This window comes from Schistocerca gregaria, chromosome 11 (assembly GCF_023897955.1).
Source record: "Schistocerca gregaria isolate iqSchGreg1 chromosome 11, iqSchGreg1.2, whole genome shotgun sequence".
In the NCBI taxonomy this organism is placed as follows: domain Eukaryota; kingdom Metazoa; phylum Arthropoda; class Insecta; order Orthoptera; family Acrididae; genus Schistocerca; species Schistocerca gregaria.
Genome location: NC_064930.1, coordinates 70,348,185 through 70,370,735, shown reverse-complemented (window position 1 = coordinate 70,370,735; position 22,551 = coordinate 70,348,185). Strand labels below are relative to the sequence as shown.

Below are 22,551 nucleotides of genomic sequence, written 5' to 3'. Positions count from 1 at the left end.
ACTCAAAATAAGTGACGAAGGTTACGGGCATTGCCTGACAGTGGAGCACAACAAAACCAAAATGAGATTCAAAGATTACTGCTATTACCTGACTGAAAGCAAAGCTTGCTGGCCCTACCTGACAGTAAGCACAACAAACTACCTGACAGTGGAGCGTAACAAAAACAAAACCAGTCAAGAAGATTACTGGCACTGCCTGACAGTGGAGCGCAACAAAACGAGAATCTGCAAGCAAGGTGGCGCAGTGGTTAGCACACTGGACTCGCATTCGGGAGGACGACGGTTCAATCCCGTCTCCGGCCATCCTCATTTATAGGAACATGGTATCTGTTCCTTCGGACCATCTTCATATAGTTAAAGCTAACCGGCCATTGACCTCCTTCTCCCGTGCTGGATGCACACGCATTGCCGTGAGTAATGAGTGTAGTGGGCTGGGGCACTACGAATGTAGTGTGTGGACATTAAGTTGGGAATGTGGGTGTGACGGGGAGCGTGCAATGCCCTCGGTTGCTCAGATGGACGTACTCGCTTCGGCGGTACATATACTAAAATTGGAACGATACAGAGAAGATTAGGATGGCCTCGTGTTCGGTCAGAGAGCCGGTTGGCCACTGTAAATATAAATATAAATATATATATTAAGAGTGCAAGAAAAAAAAAGAGTGCAAGGGTCAACAAACGAACTTGAACGGAAGTCATGTGGCGTCCGCAACGACCAAACACAACGATCAATAACGAACAAAACGAAAAAAGAAAGATGGATGGAGCGTCTGCCATGAAAGCAGGAGATCCCGGGTTCGAAACCTGGTCCGTGCGAACATTTTAAACTGTCCCGTCGATGTACGAGGGTCAGTCAAAAAGTAGTGCCTCCCATTTTTTCTCTACTTAAAAAAATTAAGTTAAGTGAAAAATTTGAATTTGGCGCCATTCCTCAAACCTTCTTCTGCAATCCACTGCAGTAGTAACTTTCTGTGTCAACAGGTGGCAGCACAGCAGAAGTTTGTAAGATGGCCGACATCGATGTTCGTTTGAGACGGCGTTGTGTGATTGAATTCTTGAATGCAGAAGGTGAAACGCCCATACGCATTCATGAAAGACTGAAGAAGGTGTATGGTGTTGTGACAGTGGATGTCAGCACTGTTAGACGATGGGTTCGTCGTCGTAAGGAAGCTGAAGGGCAAACACCGTTGACTGACGAAAAGCGGAGCGGCAGGCCGGTGAGTGCAGTGACTCCACACAACATTCAGCAAGTTGATGACATCATTCGTGGTGACCGTCGGGTGACTGCAGATGAAGTGTGTCGCATTATTTCTCTTAGTAAAGGCAGTGTGATCACGATTATTAAACAATTGGGGTACTCAAAAGTTTGTGCACGGTGGGTTCCAAGAATGTTAACCGATCAGAATAAAGAGGCAAGGAAAACAATAGCCTCCCAACACTTGCAGCGCTTCCGTTTGGAGGCAGATGAGTTTCTGAAAAAAATTGTGACCGGGGACGAAACATGGGTGCATTTTTTTGAACCCGAATCAAAGAGGCAGTCAATGGAGTGGCGTCACACAAGCTCGCCGAGGAAGAAAAAATTCAAAACTGTGCGATCGGCAGGGAAAGTTATGGCAACAGTTTTCTGGGATACAGAGGGTGTGATTCTGGTTGATTTTTTGGAGCAGGGATGCACAATAAATTCTGTTCAATACGTCACAACCCTCAAAAAACTTAAAGCACGTCTTCAGCGAGTTCGCCCAACAAAATCAATGGCAGATGTTCTTCTTTTGCATGACAATGCAAGACCAGACACCAGTCGTCACACCTCTGACGAGATTGTCAAAATTGGATGGGAAGTTTTGCCTCATCCCCCATACAGCCCTGACCTGGCACCATCAGACTTCCACCTGTTCGGGCCACTAAAAGAAGCTCATCGTGGGATTCATTTTGAAGATGAGGAGGCCGTCAAAACATCCGTGCGTCAATGGCTTAGGAAGCAGAGCTGTGATTTTTACCGTGCTGGGATACATGCCCTTGTTCAAAGATGGACCAAAACTGTAGAGATGGGCGGAGATTACATTGAAAAATGACAAAATGATCCTCAATGTTGTGGTTTTCAACCTATGTAATTGCATTTAAATTTCCTGACAATTAAACGTAGAAAAAAAAATAGGAGGCATTACTTTTTGACTGACCCTCGTATATCAAGAGCTGTCGACAGCTTACGCTCTTGTTTTTTATTGTCATTTCACCCTCATTTCAGACAAATGCCGGGATGGTTCCTTTGAAAGGACACGGCCGACTTCCACCCCATCCTCCTCTAATCCGACGGGACCGATGACCTCGCTACTTGGTCCCCTCCATCGAATAGCCTAACCAGAATCGAAAATTACTGATATTACCTGACACTGGAACGCAAAAAACTCCTGCAGTATACTTAATACTGTATGAAGATAACTTTGCCTGCGTTTTGACCGCTGCACTGCCATACTGCCTAATGTTAAGTAAATGTAAATGACGTGTGACTTTGGTCTCCTGTCTGGTAGACCATTCGCCGGGTGTAAGTCTTTCGATTTGACGCCACTTCGACGACTTGCGCGTCGATGGGAATGAAATGACGATGATTAGGACAACACAACACACAGTCCCTGAGCGGAGAAAATCTCCGACCCACCCGAGAATCGAACCCGGGTCCTTAGAACCGACATTCTGTCGCGCTGACCAAGCAGATACAGGGGGCTATTGAACAGAATGATATTGACTATACCTACAACGAATGAAAATCGACAGGGTGGCAGAGTGAACGAATGCTAAATAAGCATCCATGTGACTCACTAATTGTTCAAGAAGACTACTTTAAATTTAAACGAGGAGCCCTGTTTATTTTCAAAGACGTTCCCTGATATTTAAAATAGAGATTTTGGTTATTCTAGAATGGGAGCCTTGTTCTGCTATAGAGGCAATTCTTCTGTGATGTAGAAGACTAATACAAGCGGCGTTAAAAAGAAAGATGACTAATTTCAGATGAGTTGCCTTTCTTTGTTTTGTATGAAGAAAAAAGGTTCACTTTATACGAGGCGTGCGTTTGTTTTGTTCTCGTAGTGAAGATTTGTTATTTTATATTGTACGAAGACTGTCGTAGTGTCAAGGGAGAAGTGTTGGTTGTTACAGAAGAAGGAAGGAAGATTAGAGTTTAACGTTCGTCGTCAGCGAGGTCGTTTTTAGAGACGGTGTTATGGAAACGGAGATTTGTTAACGTTGAAAGAGGTGTCTTGTTTGGGTTAGAAAAGAAGCTCAAATCTGAGAGAGGAAACTTGTAGGCTTTACACAAAGAAGTGAAGCCTAATTTGGTTTGGAAGAGGAAGCTTGTGTGCTTTTAGGTGTGAAACTTTGCTTGCTATGAAAGAGGAATCTTGCTTGCTTCAGAAGAGGAGTTTTATTTGCTTTTGAAGACAAATACTGTTTTGGAAGAGATATCATATTTCTGTTTTGAAAAGGAGTTTCTTATTTTGGTTTTGAAGAGAAACAGTGATACTTATCTTACGCTGAAAATGTAGTAATGGGACAACCTGTTCAAACACTACCTTCTTTTTTATAGAAATAACCGATACCAAGTATACTGTTGATTCTTTTACAGGTGAACATTCTCGACTGTTTCACTGAAAGAATTTCATTTGATTTTGTATACGATGTATTATATTTCAGGCTAAAATTTATGACAAGAAATTAATTTGTTACAATCGATATTTACTAACGGTTAAAAATTATTCTTGTTACGAAATATTTGAAATTATAAATTCTGGCATACTTAAAATTCATATTATTATTTGCACAATCTAGGGCTAACTATTAAATTTATTTCTGGACTCATTTGTAAAATAATGTTAGGAAAGATAGATTAGGCAGAATTGGTGGTGGAGTGTTTGTGGCTGTCGGTAGTGGTTTATCTTGTAGTGAAGTCGAAGTAGATACTCCGTGCGAATTGGTATGGGTGGAGGTTATACTTAACAGCCGAATTAAGTTAATAATTGGCTCCCTCTACCGACCCCCAGACTCCGATGATACAGTTGCGGAACAGTTCAGAGAAAGTTTGAGTACCGTAACAAATAAATACCCCACTCATACGGTTATAGTTGGTGGGGACTTCAACCTACCCTCGGTATGTTGGCAAAAATACTTGTTCAAAACCGGTGGTAGGCACAAAACGTCTTCCGAGATTGTCCTAAATGCATTCTCCGAAAATTATTTCGAGCAGTTAGTCCACGAACCCACGCGAATTGTAAATGGTTGCGAAAACACACTTGACCTTTTAGCCACAAACAATCCAGAGCTGATAGAGAGCATCATGACTGATACAGGGATTAGTGATCAAAAGGTCGTTGTAGCTAGGCTCAATACCATTTCTTCCAAATCCATCAGAAACAAACGCAAAATAATTTTATTTAAAAAAGCGGATAAAGTGTCACTAGAAGCCTTCCTAAAAGACAATTTCCATTCCTTCCGAACTGACAATGCGAATGTAGACGAGATGTGGCTCAAATTCAAAGATATAGTAGCAACAGCAATTGAGATATTCATACCTCATAAATTGGTAAGAGATGGAACGGATACCCCGTGGTACACAAAAAAGGTCCGAACGCTGTTGCAGAGGCAACGGAGAAAGCATTCAAAGGTCAGAAGAACGCGAAATCCCGAAGATTGGCTAAAATTTACAGACGCGCGAAATTTGGCACGTACTTCGATGCGAGATGCCTTTAATAGGTTCCGAAACGAAACATTGTCTGGAAATATGGTAGAAAATCCGAAAAAGCACACAAGCGGCAAGACGCAGTCAATACCTTCGCTGCGCAGTGCCGATGGTACTGTTACCGACGACTGTGCCGCTAAAGCGGAGTTATTGAACGCAGTTTTACGAAATTCCTTCACCAGGGAAGACGAATGGAATATTCCACAATTTGAAACACGAACATCTGCTAGCATGAGTTTCCTAGAAGTAGATACCTTAGGGGTTGCGAAGCAACTCAAACCGCCTGATACGGGCAAGTCTTCAGGTCCAGATTGTATACCGATTAGGTTCCTTTCAGATTACGCTGATACTATAGCTCCCTACTTAGCACTCATATACAACCGCTCGCTCACCGACAGATCTGTACCTGCAGATTGGAAAATTGCGCAGGTCGCACCAGTGTTCATGAAGGGTAGTAGGAGTAATCCATTTAACTACAGACCTATATCATTGACGTCGGTTTGCAGTAGGGTTTGGGAGCATATACTGTATTCAAACATTATGAATCACCTCGAAGTGAACGATCTATTGACACGTAATCAGCATGGCTTCAGAAAACATCGCTCTTGTGCAACGCAGCTAGCTCTTTATTCGCACGAAGTAATGGCCGCTATCGACAGGGGATCTCAAGTTGATTCCGTATTTCTAGATTTCTGGAAAGCTTTTGACACCGTTCCTCACAAGCGACTTCTAATCAAGCTGCGGAGCTATGGGGTATCGTCTCAGTTGTGCGACTGGATTCGTGATTTCCTGTCAGGAAGGTCGCAGTTCTTAGTAATAGTCAGCAAATCATCGAGTAAAACTGAAGTGATATCAGGTGTTCCCCAGGGAAGCGTCCTGGGACCTCTGCTGTTCCTGATCTATATAAATGACCTGGGTGACAATCTGAGCAGTTCTCTTAGATTGTTCGCAGATGATGCTGTAATTTACCGTCTAGTAAGGTCATCCGAAGACCAGTATCAGCTTCAAAGCGATTTAGAAAAGATTGCTGTATGGTGTGTCAGGTGGCAGTTGACGCTAAATAACGAAAAGTGTGAGATGATCCACACGAGTTCCAAAAGAAATCCGTTGGAATTCGATTACTCGATAAATAGTACAATTCTCAAGGCTGTCAATTCAACTAAGTACCTGGGTGTTAAAATTACGAACAACTTCAGTTGGAAGGACCACATAGATAATATTGTCGGGAAGGCGAGCCAAAGGTTGCGTTTCATTGGCAGGACACTTAGAAGATGCAACAAGTCCACTAAAGAGACAGCTTACACTACACTCGTTCGTCCGTTGGAATTCGATTACTCGATAAATAGTACAATTCTCAAGGCTGTCAATTCAACTAAGTACCTGGGTGTTAAAATTACGAACAACTTCAGTTGGAAGAACCACATAGATAATATTGTCGGGAAGGCGAGCCAAAGGTTGCGTTTCATTGGCAGGACACTTAGAAGATGCAACAAGTCCACTAAAGGAACAGCTTACATTACACTCGTTCGTCCTCTGTTAGAATATTGCTGTGCGGTGTGGGATCCTCACCAGGTGGGATTGACGGAGGACATCGAAAGGGTGCAAAAAAGGGCAGCTCGTTTTGTATTATCACGTTATAGGGGAGATAGTGTGGCAAATATGATACACGAGTTGGGATGGAAGTCATTACAGCATAGACGTTTTTCGTCGCGGCGAGACCTTCTTACGAAATTTCAGTCACCAACTTTCTCTTCCGAATGCGAAAATATTTTGTTGAGCCCAACCTACATAGGTAGGAATGATCATCAAAATAAAATAAGAGAAATCAGAGCTCGAACAGAAAGGTTTAGGTGTTCGTTTTTCCCGCTCGCTGTTCGGGAGTGGAATAGTAGAGAGATAGTATGGTTGTGGTTCGATGAACCCTCTGCCAAGCACTTAAATGTGAATTGCAGAGTAGTCATGTAGATGTAGATTTGGTGCAGATCCTTCTTTTGTCAAGAAAGTTTGTAAAGTATTTTACTTTAGAAACTCTTTGGAATAATGTAAGTAGCGCAGAATGTAGTAGTAGTGGACAAGTCTCTGATGGAGACAGACGTATTTATATGATCGATACTAACGATGCAATTTCGAATGCGAAGTGGCAATTGTAAAAACGGTGTGACATTTAATAGTGTGACAAAGAATAAAATTGAAGAAATATAACTTCATCAGTTATATAGTCATCAGGAGCCCACAACGTTAGATCAAAGTTTCAGCCGCAATAACGTACCCCCACACGCAAGACTTGGAGCCAACAACAAGAAGGGAAAATGAAGCTTTTTTTTGCATATCTTGCACCTCTCGAAGCTTTTGAAAGTAATGAAGACACCAGTAATCGTTTTTGCTGCCGCTGTTTTGTTCCCGTTTCGTTTTATATGGCAAGTTTAAGTGGACAACGTGCAGTCGCTAAATTTTGTTTTCTACTCGGTAAAAATCGTGCTAAATCTGTTTTGTTGTTGGAAAGAGCTTACCAAGATGACGGATGCTACGGGAAAATGATGTACGAATGGTTTGCTCGAATTAAAAATGGCGACATGTCGATTGATGACGAACCTCGTTCTGGGGATCCGTCAACTGCCCGAATCGACGAAAACATTGAAAACAAATTCTAGAGCTTGTGCTCACAGACCATCCGCAGACAATTGATCAACTGTCAGAGATTATTAGGTTATCTTGGGGCTTCGTTCAGCGAATTTTAACGGAAGATTTGGGAATGAAAAGGGTTGCCGCCAATTTTGCTCCACGGGTTCTGACTGACAATCAAAAGGAACATTGGGGTGAGACATGCCGTGCTTTGAAACAACAGCTTGAAACTGATCCAGGTTTTCTGTAAAAGGTCGTTACCGGAGATGAGTCATGCTGCTATGGTTAAGACCAAGAAACAAAGCAACAGCCAAGCCAATGGAAGACGTCATCGTCACTCTGCCCAAAAAAATGTCGACTCGTCAAATCAAACATCCTACAGTCGGAGGTTCGAATCCTGCCTCGGCCAAGGTTGTGTGTGATGTCCGTAGCTTAGTTAGGTTTAAGTAGTTGTGAGTTCTAGGGGACTGATGACCTCAGGTGTTAAGTCCCATAGTGCTGAGAGCCATTTGAACCAAATCAAAACATCAAAACAGTGCTGATCTGATTTTTTTGATACCAAGGGCGTGGTTCAATCGGAGTTTCTTCCCCCAGGTCAGACCGTCAATCACACAATTTTATTTGGTACTTTCTAGAAGATTGCGCAAAGGTGTTCGTAAAAAGACCCGATTTGTGGCAGACGGCAGACTGGTTCTTTCAGCACGACAACGCACAGCCACCTCCGTTAGACAGTTTTCGGCTAAAAATGGCACGCTTCCGCTGCCCACTGCACCTTACTCGCTTGTTCTGGCCGTTTGGTCCTAGGCGCCTTGCCACGGTTCGTGCGGCTTTCCCCATCGGAGGTTCGAGTCCTCCCTCGGGCATGTGTGTGTGTGTGTGTGTGTGTGTGTGTGTGTGTGTGTGTGTGTGTGTGTGTGTGTTGTCCTTAGCGTAAGTTAGTTAAAGTAACTTTAAGTAGGGTGTAAGCCTAGGGACCGAAACCTCAGCAGTTTGATCCCACAGGAACTTACAACAAATTTCCAGAATTTTCGCTTGAGCTGGCTCCGTGCGACATTGCCTTATTTCCAAGCATGAAAAGGGTCACGAAAGAACACCGATTCGACAACACTGAAAAATTCGAGAAGAAAACGAGGGGGGAGCTGTCAGCTATTTCTACAAAAGATGTTTCGAACAGTGGCGGCATTAATGGGACAAACGCATTAGTTGCGATGGAACTATTTTGGAGAGGGTATGGTTGTTTTGTAAACAGTTTGAAAATATGGTGCTTTTAAAAAGTTACTCAGGTCTTTCGGCTACTCCCTCGTACAGACAACGATTTTTCCTCGCTCAATAAGCGAATGGAATACGAAAAACACGGATAATACTTGTACAATGTACCCTCCTCCGTGCACTGTTCAGTGGTTTGCGTAGTAAATAAACAAACGGGGAGCGAGACGAGCAGTGCACCCTCAGCCACTCACTCGCGAAGCGTTCTCGAGGCTGTAGTGGCAGCTGGCACCGGATGTGAGAGGGAGAAGGAACGCGCTAGAATTTCCGGTCGCCGCAGGTCACGAAATATCAGCGCGCCAGCAGCAGGTAGCGGAATGCTGCGGGTATTCGATTCACAAAACTGCACTCAATACTACTGAGGTCACACTGTTGTATAGTCACAGGACCGTACAAATACATTTAGGAAAGTTATTATTCCCCTGTCTAGCAGTCAACGTCGTTTCTGCAACGGCTTTTATGACCGCAAACATAATTTCCTTAGAATTTCGTGTTGTTGGGCTGCGTTCACAGTGATATGGGAACGGTTCTCAGACGCCTTAGCGTTCCTCAAGGAAGTACTCAAAAACAACTGGCCAATCGACTATACAGAAACACGAGCCGCTGGAACAGTCCTTTCATCCTTATTCTGTTTGAACTACACTGAAGAGCCAAGGAAATTGGTTCACCTACTAAATATCGTGTAGGGCCCCAGTGAGCACGCAGAAGTGCCGCAACACGTCGTGGCATGGACTTGACTAATGTGTGAAGTACTGCTGGAGGGAACAGACACCATTAATCCTGAAGGGTTTGTCCATAAAACCGTAAGAGTACGAAGAGGTCGAGATTCTGAGCAGTACGTTGCAAGACATCCCCGATGTGCTCAATAATGTTCATGTCTGGGGAGTTTGGTGACTAGCGCAAGTGTTTAAACACACAAGACCGTTCCTGAAGCCACTCTTCAGCAATTTCGGATGTGTGGGTTCCATTTGGCTCTGAGCACTACAGGACTTAACTTCTCAGGTCATCAGTCGCCTAAAACTTAGAACTAATTAAACCTAACCAACCTAAGGACACCACACACATCCATGCCCGAGGCAGGACTCGAACCTGCGACCGTAGAGCTCGCTCGGTTCCAGACTGTAGCGCCTAGAACCACACGGCCACTCTGTTCGGCGTTAATTCATACTTCCAATGTATTGAATACAGTCACGTTTGAAGCTGCGAAATACGGAAAATAATGACAACAGTGCATTTACGTGAAACGACATAGTAATTGTTGCAGTTTGCAGATTATTTATGAAATAGGGATGGCTCTCAAATTTACGACAGACGAATACGCCGATATGGTGTTCATTTATGGCAAATGTGATCGTAATGCTACGACTGCAGTTAACGAATATCGCCTACGTTATGCAACTCTGAGGATTCCGAATTAGTGGAGAATTTCGAATGTTGCGGGAGACAAGTTCTCTACCCAGCGTACATAATCTCGATGTTCTGGAAAACTACTGCAGATACACGTATGGGAAGGGTTTTATTAGATTCACCAGACGAATAACAACACAATAAATGAAAATCGTGCTCTTTAACCTCGTACAGTTTTGCAAATGGCTTCATATTAGCGAAGTTGCCAAATTTCGGCAAAATCTTTTATTAGCCGTAACTCCGTAACTAAACATTTGCGGACCTATGTTTACATGACATTTCTGCTTTAGTCTTACTTATAGAATAACATACTGAAATATTTGCATATCTTCGTGAATCGGCCTGTATGACGTGCAGAGAAGAAGCGTTCTATTATTTAGTCGAAATGATTAGTGATGACTTTGAAACACACTACAGTTCAAATAAATACCGCAAAAAAAAAGCAGTCATAGGTCAATTAACTTTCAATGAAGGCGATTCAGCATACGTGTGAAAAAGGAAACAAATCTTACAATACGATACTCTGACCGTTTAAAGCATTGAAAAGTGCAAACACATTACACCACCTTTGCGAACCACTTCATACGACCATCACCATTTTGTTGTTGTTGTTGTCTTCAGTCCTGAGACTGGTTTGATGCAGCTCTCCATGCTACTCTATCCTGTGCAAGCTTCTTCATCTCCCAGTACCTACTGCAACCTACATCCTTCTGAATCTGCTTAGTGTATTCATCTTTTGGTCTCCCTCTACGATTTTTACCCTCCACGCTGCCCTCCAACGCTAAATTTGTGATCCCTTGATGCCTCAAAACATATCCTACCAACCGATCCCTTCTTCTAGTCAAGTTGTGCCACAAACTTCTCTTCTCCCCAATCCTATTCAACACCTCCTCATTAGTTACGTGATCTATCCACCTTATCTTCAGTATTCTTCTGTAGCACCACATTTCGAAAGCTTCTATTCTCTTCTTGTCCAAACTAGTTATCGTCCATGTTTCACTTCCATACATGGCTACACTCCAAACAAATACTTTCAGAAATGACTTCCTGACACTTAAATCTATATTGTCATAAAAAACGCCAGTAATATATTCAAACGTGTGTGAATTCCTAAGGGACCAAACTGCTGACGTCATCGGTCCCTAAACTTACACACTACTTGAACTAATTTATACTAAGAACAACACACACACACCCACGCCCGAGACAGGATTCGAACCTCCGGCGGGTGGGGCCGCGAAATCCGTGGCATGGCGCCTCAAACCACGCGGTCACTACGCATGGCACGCCGGTAAGCGATAGTAACAATTTGTAGACAGCTAGTGCCCACCTACCACAGCCCAAAAAACACCCAGTGTAGTAACTAAGCACAGTATAACATACACCACCCTTCTCACCTAAACAAATTACTTTTTGAGGTTATGATGGAGCCGAAAAATTTCGGTAAAATACTTTGGCTACTTCTCGTTTCCAATAAACCTGCGGTTTCAGTCCATGAACTCCGAACTATATCCCGATTACGATATTCTTCATCCTTAGGATGCCACAACCTCCTCCTTTCCTGAACTAAACTCATCAGTTTCTCACAGCTAATGTTTATTGTATGAGAATGTCGGTGAATTCGACCGAAGAAAACAGAGTGTGCTGAACTTCACTAATTGCCGTCCGAGGTCTATATCTCCGAGTGATGAGATCTGCTGCTTAGTGACCGCGCACATAGTGGCGTGTTGATTTTAATAGATCGGCGATCTTCGGCCGATGTCGGTCGCCGACGGAATCCACTGCGACCGCAGCCTTAACGGGAAGAAATCGTTAGGAAAAAAACGTCTATTTCGCTTAATATACGTCTTTGTTCACAACGTCATTTCGTCTCCTGCCGTCATCAGATAATTAAAAGGAAAGTTGGACGTTCTAAAACAAGTTTGAGTGTCAGTAGCAATTAAACCTGTATCTAATTGGGGCGTCAAGTTGACAACTGATGGTCGATCATTCATAGGTTTAATGAACCTCATTTTACAACGTCTAACTTTTTTTTTTAAATCTGATCACGCCAGGAGCCGAAACCACGTTGTAAAATAGAGACATATATTAAGTGTATTGTTTTATTCACAATCATAAATGAAAGCTAAAGGAAATTTTTGTCCTTCATAAATAACGAAAGACCAGGAAGAATATCATAACGCCATCTTTAGCCCTAGCATATTATAATAACACATGTACACCCCCGACGCCAACGGCCTTGCCCGTCAGATCACCGAAGTTAAGCGCTTTCGGGCTGGGCTAGCACTCGGATGGGTGACCATCCGGTCTGCCGAGCGCTGCTGGCAAGCGGGAAACGTCACTGCACATTCTAGGCAATATAATGGCAGTAAGAACGGATAGATATAAAACATGACACCGTGCGACTGCTACGGTCGCAGGTTCGAATCCTGCCTCGGGCATGGATGTGTGTGATGTCCTCAGGTTAGTTAGGTTTAATTAGTTCTAAGTTCTAGGCGACTGATGACCACAGATGTTAAGTCGCATAGTGCTCAGAGCCATTTGAACCATTTTTGATAAAACATGACATCCCCAAAGCCAGTGATCAGAGCACTCAGGTAACTGCAATACTTCTTGACTATCCAAAAGCGTTTGATTTACAGTAACACACAAGCTAATTATCCAAAGTACGGACGTACGGAGTATGAAGTGAAACTTGTGGCTGGATTCGGCATTTCTTGGTTGGTGAGGGCGCAGCAAGTTATCGTGAATGGTGGGTCACCGACAGAAGTAGGGGTAACATCAGGATGCACCAAGGAAGTGTGTTGGAAACCTTGCTGTTTACATTGTAGCGTATATGAATGAAATTGCAGACAATATTAATAGTATCCTCAGACTTTTCGCAGGTGATGCACTTATCTGTAATCAAGTGCTGTCTGAAAGAAAGCTGCATACACATTCAGCCGCAACTTTGTAAGATTTCAAATGGGTGCAATGATTGGCAACTTGATTAAATATTGAAAATTTTGAAACTGTGCGCTTCACAAAACTAAAAAAAAAACGGTGTCATACAACTACAGTATGAGTGACTCAGAGTTGGAATCGGTCAACTCATACAAATATCTGGGGGTAACACTTTGTAGGAAAACGAAATGGAACGATCACATAGCGTCAGCCGTCGGTAAAGCGAATTTAATCGTAAAATACTGGAAAAATGCAATCAGTCTGCTAAGGAAACTTTACAAATCACTCGTGCAACTCTTCCTAGAATACTGCTCGAGTGCTTGGGACATCTACCAAATAGGAGCAGCAGAGGATATTGAACGTATACAGAGAAGGGAAGCACGAACTGTCACAGGTTTGTTTGACATGCGGGGCAGTGTCACAGAGATACAGAACTGGCAGACTCTTGAAGTTATGCGTAAACTATCCCGAGAAAGTGTATTAACAAAATGTCAAGAACCGGCTTTAAATGATGACACTAGGAATATACTCCAACGCCTTCCGTATCGCTCACATAGAGATAGTGAGGGCAAGATTAGAGTAATTACAGCACCCACGGAGACATTCAAACATTCTTCCTGCGCTCCATACATGGACGCAGCAGCAAGAAATCCTGATAACTAGTATAATGGCACGTATCCTCTGCCATGCACTCCACAGTGGTTTGCAGAATATAGAAGTAGACGTAAAACTATAATAATTAGTACTGAGTATCAAGTCCGAATGTTATGCAAACAACTGCTTCTTTATATTAATCCAAACGTATTTCAGCACCTTTGTGCCATCATCAGTTGGCAGTCTTTACTCAGTTCCGTAAAATGGTTTCTTAACTCTCCGACCAAACTCACTATAGCAACATTTCAGTGCTCATGATACGCTAAGAATATGCGCTAAAGTATTGAGCGTTGTACATGACTGAATAATTTAGAACAATTAAGGTAATGACAATAATTATTTTAGGCCTAATTTCGTTAGGATAATTATTACTTAAAACATGTTTACATTTTACAGAGCTGGCTAAAGGTACCTGCTGATGAGGATTCAAGAGTGCTGAAACATGTTTGGTTGTATATAAAACACAGTTGATTTCCATAATATGTGAATTTATTTTGTTTGTAAACAAGGGCCGGCCGGTGTGGCCGTGCGGTTCTAGGCGCTAGAGTCTGGAACCGAGAGAGCGCTACGGTCGCAGGTTCGAATCCTGTCTCAGGCATGGATGTGTGTCATGTCCTTAGGTTGGTTACGTTTAAGTAGTTCTGAGTTCTAGGGGACTGATGACCTCAGAAGTTAAGTCCCATAGTGCTCAGAGCCATTTGAACCATTTTTGTAAACAAGGCTACTGCAAGAGCTTCAAAACAAACGATGAACATCATAATTATTATCAAAAATGGCTCTGAGCACTATGGGACTTAATTTCTAAGGTCACCAGTACCCTGGAACTGAGAACTACTTAAACCGAACTTACCAAAGGACATCAAACACATCCATGGCCGAGGCAGGATCGTAGCGGTCGCGCGGTTCCAGACTGTAGCGCCTAGAACCGCGCCTAGAACCGCTCGGCCACCACGGCCGGCGCAATTATTATCGATCGCATGTAATGCAAGCAGACGAAAATGATAATGCTGACTCTCCTTCGACTTTTAATTGTAAAGCAAGTAATATTTTCGGATATCCGCAGAACACTAGCGGTTACTTGTATCGGCACAGGTTGTATCCACAAAGCAGTTGTGACATCCGGTGCCCACGTACATATCTGCGTTAGCGCAGACTATAGAGACCTCCTCGCATCTCGATATGAACATACGCACGCTTAATAGCGACTCGTAATGCGTTGCTCATTTCCTCGTCACAAGAGCACCGCAGAAGCTAAGGCAAATACGCTGGAGGAATCGAACAGAAAATTAAGCTGCGAAGCTAATCCGAGTAGTATCACAACATACTGAACACACAAACGCGCGCACTGTCGAAGTCGACCGGAACGGAACACACTGATTCGGCGCGGGGCGCGAACGCGGGCGACACAGTTCACCGACTGACAACAGGTGCGAAGCCGACCTGCCACCGACGCGCCAGGAAGCGGCTGCAGTGTTGCCAACTGAGCGGCGACGTCAGTCACTAGGCACGCTCGGGAACTCTTCTCTCCCCTCCACCTCAGTTGCACTCCAACACACACACACACACACACACACACACACACACACTCACTCACTACGTGCTATGTGCCCCCGTCCTGTTGACCTGTACGAGACCTCGGCGCAGGGCGACTTTTTATAAGGTCCGATGCACACGACCGCACACGTGTGCGTGCGTGCGTGTGTGTGTGTGTGTGTGTGTGTGTGTGTGTGTGAGGAAATGCCGCCCTTTACGGGTGCGTCGCACGTGCTCTTACATCCGGAACACTTACCTTACTCGGAAGATAAGGAGGGAAAAAGTAGGCGAGTCGCGACAATGCACTTACTACAAGGTCCCACTTGCTGCTCCCTGTAAACTCGCGGCGTAAGAAGAAAAAAAAAAAAAAAAAACAGTGGGCAGATTACTCATGGTGCATCAGAAGCACTTTACAGACCTTGGGGGTCACATTCCTCAGAAAAAAGAAAAAAAAAAAAACAACATAAATCCAAGTCTGCCAGGAGTACTCAAACAATTTTGATCATCACCTCGAAAAAGCAAAGTTGCATAAATAATTTTTATTTGTTTGCAGGAGCGTGTGTCTGCTATTCTGTTTGTTCTTGCTGCTCTGGTGATCGTCAGTCCAGACAATGGTTTGATGCAACTCTCCATGCTACTCTATCCTGCGCAAGCCTCTTCATCTCCAAATACACTTCTGGCCATAAAAATTGCTACACCAAGAAGAAATGCAGATGATTAATGGGTATTCGATGGAGAAATAAATTATACTAGAACTGGCATGTGATTACATTTTCATGCAATTTGGGTGCATAGATCCTGATAAATCAGTACCCAGAACAACCAACTCTGGCCGTAATAACGGCCTTGATACGCCTGGGCATTGAGTCAAACAGAGCTTGGATGGCGTGTACAGGTACAGCTGCCAAAAAAGCTTCAACACGATACCACAGTTCATCGAGAGCAGTGACTGGCGTACTGTGACGTTTACAATTGGTGAGAGATCTGGAGAATGTGTTGGCCAGGGCAGCAGTCCAACATTTTCTGTACCCAGAAAGGCCCGTACAGGATCTGCAACGTGCGGTCGTGCATTATCCTCCTGAAATGCAGGGTTTCGCAGCGATCGAATGAAGGGTAGAGCAACGGGTTGTGACACATCTGAAATGTAACGTCCACTGCTCAGAGTGCCGTCAGTGCGAACAAGAGGTGACCGAGGCGTGTAACCAATGGCACAATCACACTGGGTGATACGCCAGTATGGCGATGACGAATACACGCTTTCAATGTGCGCTCATCGCGATGTCGCCCAACACGGATGCGACCATCATGATGCTGTAAACAGAGCCTGGATTCACCCGAAAAAATAACGTTTTGCCATTCGTGCACCCACGTTCGTCGTAGAGTACACCATCGCAGGTGCTCCTGTCTGTGGTGCAGCGTCAAGGGTAACTGCAGCCACGGTCTCCGAGCTGATACTCCGTGCTGCTGCAAACGTCGTCGAACTGTTCGTGCAGATGGTTGTTGTCTTGCAAACGTCCCCATCTATTGACTGAGGGATCGAGACGTGGCATCTACACTCCTATATGTTATGTTATGACAGTGAACCGATAGTTGTGTACTGACAAGTTACTCTGTAGCTGCAATATATGATCTGATCTGACCTGAAACCGGTCATTGAAAAATAAAAAATTGCGATCAAAGACTGAAATGCCACATTTTTATCTGTAAACAAGGGCCGCCCGGAGTGGCCGTGCGGTTCTAGGCGCTAGAGTCTGGAACCGAGCGAGCGCTACGGTCGCAGGTTCGAATCCTGTCTCAGGCATGGATGTGTTTGATGCCCTTAGGTTAGTTACGTTTAAGTAGTTCTGAGTTCTAGGGGACTGATGACCTCAGAGTTTAAGTCCCATAGTGCTCAGAGCCATTTGAACCATTTTTGTAAAGGCTACTGCAAGAGCTTCAAAACAAACGACGAACATCATAATTATTATCAAAAATGGGTCTGAGCACTATGGGACTTAATTTCTAAGGTCACCAGTACCCTGGAACTGAGAACTACTTAAACCGAACTTACCAAAGGACATCAAACACATCCATGGCCGAGGTAGGATCGTAGCGGTCGCGCGGTTCCAGACTGTAGCGCCTAGAACCGCTCGGCCAGTAGTTCTAAGTTCTAGGGGACTGATGACCTCAGAAGTTAACTCTAATAGTGCTCAGAGACATTTTGAACCTAGATAAAGGTTAATAAATAAATTTTGTTTGCTACTGGTTGGCTGATATTTTTCACCGTCTTCATATACGCACCAATAAACACATTTATTATAAACCCGCGTTTGTTCACGTGTGTCCAAGTGATCTAATGTGTTATGAACTATAGTCTCAGTACGGACATACGGATCGCATAGGTTTCCGAGCACACTTTCTGCTTCTTTGTGATGCGGAGAATACGAAAAGCGTGAAAATCCGTGAGACGGGCGTCTGAACATTCCCCTGCAGCAGACCCGCGTTGCGAAAACTCACACGGCTACTTCCCACAGGGCTTTCTCAGCTCCCAAGCCGCGACAACTCACCAACCATTGTAACAGAGATGGTAAAATCTCCTGAAGCGTTAGGCGGCGTCATACTCCATGTAACCAGGGGTACCCCAACACGTACTAGTGGATACTGAGATACGGTGCGTGCACTCTCCGCTTCAGTCTTCGTGCAAGAACATTGGACCGTCCACACAGAAGATGCCCCGTTATAGGAAATTCTGAAGACGTTGACCGTTTACAACGCCATCGACGACTTGGAGATTACGACATGCAAGTGGTGTTGGAGGGCGAGTTACACTGCACGGCCCTTCTGTATATTCTACATGCGTAGTCAATTTCACGTTCGTCGTTCGGACACCTCCGAAAGAACAGACACCACTCTTCGACATAGGATAAAAATTTGGATATGGACAGATGTGACAGTAAATAAGCAAATTGCTGGCAATCTAGCCAAGAAAACACCTAAATTAGTTAACACATATGATTAGTAATAAATAGGATAAGCAATATTATTTCTCTACTAATAACCATATTTGTGTGTGTGTGTGTGTGTGTGTGTGTGTCACTGGTGGTCAACGTCTCGAAGAAGCCATTCCGAGGTATTCACCGTCAGTCACTTTCGGTGATGGTACTACCAAATCTCTAATCCATCCTATCATGTTTTTATATTCTTCTTAAAAAACAACGAAATTTTATTTATATTTCAACCTTAAATTATTTTTATTCTGAAAAGTATTATTCTTTGTAAACGCTGTAGACAAAACAAAACAAAAGAAACCTGTAAGAAAGATGAATGACGAAAATTGTAAGATGTACGACCTGTTTTAAACATCAGATAACAGGTCTATAATTTGGGAATAAATAAATATAAAATAAATAAATAAATAAATAAAACAAAACACGGCAGCACACGACACTTTAAAAACTTCGTCCTTTCGGAAATGCTTCCATCCTTGGGCCGAAAGCCAACGATTATACCCGTTTGGACGTCAGATAAACCGCTCCCTTTTCGCATTACAACTGCACTGTTTTCCATATCTCCTGACACGCTTTATATGCTGCCAAAACAGAGTTACTAAACACGGACTCCCGAAATGCCTTCACAAAAGAAGACGAAGTAAACATTCCAGAATTCGAATCGAGGACAGCAGCCAAAATGAGTAACATAGACGTAAATTTCCTCGGAGTAGTGAAGCAACTTAAATCACTTAATGAAAGCAAGTCTTCTGGTCCAGACAGTATACCAATTACATTCCGTTCACAGAATGCTGATGCATTAGCTCCATACATAACAATCATATACAACCGTTCGCTCCACGAACGCTCCGTACCGAAAGCCTGGAAAGTTGCACAGGTCACACCAATACTCAAGAAAGGTAGTAGGAGTAATCCACTAAATCACAGGCCCATATCGTTAACGTCGATGTGCAGCAGGAGTTTGGAACATATATTGTGTTCGAACGTAATGAATTACCTCGAAGAGAACGGTCCTTTGACACACAGTCAACATGGGTTTAGAAAACAACATTCTTGTGAAACACAACTAGCTCTTTATTCACATGAAGTGCTGAGTGCTATTGACAAGGGATTTCAGATCGATTCCGTATTCCTGGATTTCCGGAAGGCTTTTGACACTGTACCACACTATCGACTCGTAGTGAAACTGTGTGCTTACGGAATATCGTCTCAGTTATGTGACTGGATTTGTGATTTCCTGTCAGAGAGGTCACAGTTCGTAGTAACTGACGGGAAGTCATCGAGTCAAGCAGAAGTGATTTCTGGCATTCGCCAAGGTAGTGTTATAGGTCATTTGCTGTTCCTTATCCATGTAGGAGAAAATCTGAGCAGTCGTTTTGGTTCTTTGCTTATGACGCTGTCGTTTATCGACTAATAAAGTCATCAGAAGACCAAAACAAATTGGAGAACGATTTAGAAAACATATCTGAATTGTGCCAAAATTGGCAGTTGACCCTAAGTAACGAAAAGTGTGAGGTTATCCACATGCTAAAAGGAATTCGTTGAACTTCGGTTACACGACAAATCAATCAAATCTAACGGCCGTAAATTCAAGTAAACAGCTAGGAATTACAATTACGACCAAATAAAATTGAAAGGAACACAAAGAAAATGTTGTCGGGAAGGCTAACCATAGACTGCGTTTTATTGGCAGGACACTTGGAAAATGTAACAGACCTGATAAGGAGACTGCCTACACTACGCTTGTCCGTCCTCTTTTAGAATACTGCTGCACGGTGTGGGATCCTTACCAGGTAGGACTGACGGAGTACATCGAAAAAGTTCAAAGAAGGGCAGCACGTTTTGTATTATCTTCAAATATGGGAGAGAGTGTCACAGAAATGATAGAGGATTTGGGGCGGACATCATTAAAACAAAGGCACTTTTCTTTGCGCCGGAATCTTCTCACGAAATTCCGATCACCAACTTTCTCCTCCGAATGTGAAAATATTTTCTTGACACCGAACTTCATAGGGAGAAACGATCACAATGACAAAATAAGGGAAATCAGAGCTCGTACGGAAAGACATAGGTGTTCGTTCTTTCTGTGGGCTATACGAGATTGGAATAATAGAGAATTGTGGAGGTGGTTCGATGAACCCTCTGCCAGGCACTTAAATGTGATTTGCAGAGTATCGATGTAGATGTAGATATCCTCTACACTAGCGCCGCCACCACACGTCTGTTAATGGTTACTGCACGTTGACGCAGAATGTAGGCGGTGATACCGTTAATGTGACTGAACCGTATACATGAAAGCGAGGCATTCTTATTTTTATTCTGCATACTGCCATTTTATGTCGCTTTTGACTATGTTTATCCTATAGTAGCCGCTTTTAATGGATCTGAAGATGACGTAGATGAAGTTGGAAATCGTGTGTCCAATAAAATAAAAAAGTTAAAACTTCTGCGTTATTAGGCCGCTTCATGTTTCTTCTAAAATGTTCGACGTTTCGACCCCTATGCTGGGATCTTCCTCAGGATCTTTTGATGTTCATTACTGCTAGGACACTGTCAGATTTTTTTTCCCTTTATTGTATTTCGATTCCCCCCGAAGGCGGGGGGCTGGCAACAGCTCAGTACGCTGCTCTGCAGCCTACAGACTATAAAACATAAGAAAGAAGATAAGAAACGATAAAAGCAGGCGATAAAACGGTGACTGAAATTGTAAAACGGGAAAATTGTGGAAAGTTAAAACATAAAGCAATGGGTTGGCAAAGCTAATAAAATACACACGAAGCAGACAGGGAACATAGTAGACAGACAATTAAAAAACATGGCGACAGTCTGGTTTCTGTTCGCAAGAGACATAAAAATCACACCCAGCGACAGTATGATGTCCGTTCGCACCACTTCGGAGAAGACACACAACACTGAACACTCACTGTAAACACTGCACTAAAATGTCGGCACAAAGATGACACACGATAGCTGAGGTCAGATGGGGGGGGTGGGGGCCTTGGCAGATGGGAGGAGGGGCAAGGAGGGAGGACAGGAGAAACGAAAGGGGGGACTGAAGGTGGGAGAGGACTCGTTGGGGGGGGGGGGGGGGAGGGCAGACGCGAGAGGGAATGGGAAAAGGCAGAGGGAAATGCAAAAGGACTCGGGGGAGAGAAGGGGGGGGGAAGAGTAGGGTAGGTGGGGAAAAAAGATCATGGAAGAGGGGGGGCAGAGGGAGCCCAGGAAAAGGAGAGAGGAAAGGAGGGGGGGTGAGGATCAGAGTTGATAGGAGGGATACATGGAGGAAGAGAGGGCATCATCCGAGAGGGGGAGTTGATGGAAGCCACCTTGGGAAAGGAGATGAAGGGTGTAGAGATGGAGGGTAGGGGGGAACGAAGTCAGAGTGTCGCGTCCACTTGTAAAGGGGGAGTTTTCTGGCGTTCATGCTGGAGAAGTGATAGTATTGGTTAAAATTTATATGGCTACCATTGGTGGTCCATAGTGATAGGCTAATATTCCCCCTCTGATGCAGAAAAAGGGGCGTTGGTAGCTCAGCTCCAGTGGATACCACTGCCGGGCAATCGTCATTGGATAGACAGGCACTATTCCACACTTACGCTGGAGAAGGGTTATCGGTTGAAACGCCTGCTATCGCTGTTGGTTGGTCGTCGTCAGTGGCTAGATACGAGACGGACCGAGCAAGAGAGGGGGAATGTTTACCCAAAATATTATTGTCCGCCGAGGTGACTTGCAGCGCGTTGTTTATGCCGCTCACACACCGCGGCCGCGTATTTACTTCCTTGATGGCGGGGAGCCACGATGCCGGAAGCCTATAGCCGTCCTCTCTATTGAAATCAGATGCATTCTTAGAAATTCCAACCGCTTCTCGGACTGGAAATACGGAAGCGTCCGATCCCGCCCATCTGTTTTGATCCATGACGTCACAAATATGGCGGAAACGACCATAAACCACTATTCCAATATGGCGCATATGAAGTCGTAACGTACACATTATGAGGACGAAAATACATCGAAAAACACACACACACACGTTTCACAAAAAGTCTAATGGCACTAACGGGACAAGCATGGGAAATAGTTTTTTTTTTTCCGCTGGGGACAAACTAAATACAAACAAATTTAGACACCTGTCCCCCTACAAAATCACGCAAATCGAAGAAAAAACCGACATTATAAAACTCCACAAATATCACTAAACACAATATCATCTGCAATCTGACACTTCCCTTGACCTATCTCGCTCAACAGCAGCTGCTGATCCCATAAATTAGGACCCAACACTTCCCTTGACCTATACAGCTCAACAGCAGCTCCCAATAGCAATACCAACATTTACAGACACACATTGGGATCGAAAACTTCCCTTGACCTGTTATCCCTTAAGACATCTCCACATACAGCCGTCCATGG

At 43.9% G+C, this 22,551-nt stretch overlaps 1 protein-coding gene and 1 pseudogene across 1 annotated transcript in view; one reads left to right on the top strand and one right to left on the bottom strand.

Moving 5' to 3' along the window:
• The window catches only part of LOC126295214 (nostrin), a 152,857-nt gene extending 137,824 nt beyond the window's left edge, over positions 1-15,033 (bottom strand). Inside the window, exon 1 of the mRNA XM_049987556.1 lies at positions 14,947-15,033. The gene's annotated coding sequence lies outside the window, so the exon portion shown is untranslated. The remainder of the gene's footprint in view (positions 1-14,946) is intronic.
• Positions 522-584, top strand: LOC126295522 (U6 spliceosomal RNA; annotated as a pseudogene).
• Positions 15,034-22,551: the final 7,518 nt, after the last annotated feature.